The sequence below is a fragment of the Arvicola amphibius genome, chromosome 7 (assembly GCF_903992535.2).
Source record: "Arvicola amphibius chromosome 7, mArvAmp1.2, whole genome shotgun sequence".
Lineage (NCBI taxonomy): Eukaryota > Metazoa > Chordata > Mammalia > Rodentia > Cricetidae > Arvicola > Arvicola amphibius.
In genome coordinates, this window is record NC_052053.1 from 54280499 (window position 1) to 54282549 (window position 2051).

Consider the following 2051-nt stretch of genomic DNA (forward strand, 5'->3'; position numbering starts at 1 on the left):
TTCCCTCTGCCCACGCACGACTGCCGTTCTAGCTTCGGCTTGAGTTTCAGAATAAAGGTTTCCTGCACTGAATGGTCCGGAGGGTGAGGGCTTTAGAAGACACCCCCATTTCACCTGCTTCAGTATCACCTTGGTAGCACTGGGCCCAAGCCCAGACTTGCCTGTCAGAATATGTGGATATTGCATTCCCAAATACTTCTTATACATGGAACGCTCAAGAAGCTTCATCTTCTGACATATTTCTAACTGAATGAGCAGCTAAGGGGGTGAAAAACCTCCCTTCTGCAGATGGGGAATCTGTGGCTCAGAGAAATGTGACTGGCTGGTGACTCACTAGGTCTCAGCAGTGGCACCTTGCCCCAGGACCGCCTTTCCCTCTGGGTACTGGATCCACAAGGTGCTTTGGCATCTATACAGGATTCAAATCTCAGTTCTGTCACAGCCACCCACCATGCAACTCTGGCAGGTCAGTTCTTTGAGCCTCAGCTTCCAGCATCTATAAAACAGTTAAAAGAATGCTCAAAACAACAGAACCAGTGACTCCAGTGAGACAGTTGGAGAGGTGACACCGGGCGGGGTCCAATGCTGACCTGAAACAGCAATCTATGCCACTGCATCGTAGCACTTGGATGAGTGAGGCAGAAGGGCCACACGTGCAAGAGCCACCCCAGGTTACACAGCGAGGACCAATATAAAAAACAGACAGAAAAGTAAATCTGTGCGCTGTGCATACATCACATTTGTTAGCTCTGTGCAGAAGAGGGAATAGTAAAGGCCCCAAGCATCCTCTATTTTTGCATGACTGGTCCATGGAGGAGATCCCCCTTCGGACCCCAGGTTATGATCGCTGGTTTACCCAAGCTACCCTGTGGAGACAAAAGAGAGCTCAGATTAGGGATAGATTGCTGAGATCTTCAGAGAGAAAAAAAAACCCTCAAACTAGAAATTCAGAGAGGAGCTGGAGGAGAGCCACCAGTCAAGAGAGCTTTCGGTCACCTCAAGCTAGACCTGGGGAAGTCATCTCTTCTTTCTAAGGCTTTTGCTACCCCCTAGATAACTAATAGGGTGGGGCTCCATCGGTAGTTCTCAAGATGGGTCTTCAAAACAGAAGGTACACTTAGCAAAGAAACACATACATACTCGTGTACACAGACCAAGTGTCATATCCAAATAGAATTTAAAACAGACTGGAGAGGCAGAAATAATGTTGGACGTAGAGGGTTGAGGAGGGCTGAGTTGGAGTAAAGGGATGAGGAGATAGTTCAGCTGCCACACAGTCATGAGCACCTTAGTTGTGGTCCCTAGGACCCAAGTAAAACACCAGGCACAGTAGTACGTGCCTGTCATTCCAGTGCTGGGGACACGGAGACAGGAGGATCCTGAGGCTTGCTGGCCAGCGGCTCTAGCTCCACATTCAGCAAGAGACCCTGTCTCACAAGGGCTCCAGGAGGTAAGGAAAGCATCCATACCCTATAGGCAGCTTGGGTCTCTATGCCTGGGGCTTTGACTTGAACAAGATTTTCCAAAGGAATGAATCCAACAATCACCAGACCACTGTCCAGCATATGTGGTAGCCCTAGAACCTGACAAAGCCATCATGAGTCAGTCTTGTGCTCAAGCTGGAGCCATCATATTAGATTCTTCCCCCAGAGGATCCCTGTGTGTCTCTTCTTCCGTGCCCTCCCCAACACTTTCCCGTTTCACCTATTCTGTGAATCTTACTGGACTGGATCCAGCTCAAATGCCTCCCCTCAGCTCCCCAGCATATGAGAGGAATGTCTGTGGACAGCACTGGTGAGACTGAGGTTTCTCTGAGGCAGAGCAGCACAGAACACAGCAGACAGTTGGTATTCAGAGAGCAGAACAGAGGTCAACAACCAACCTGGCTCCCCACAAAGCAGTCAATACACGGGATGACACAAAGTTAGAGAAGAAACCCATCACCGTGCCTCTGCATAGTCCACTGCCTGGGCTATGGCACCATCCGGCAGCTCAGACCTAAGCCCTTAACTGAAGAGCAAGAAAGAAATGGAATCCCATCATATTCTGGA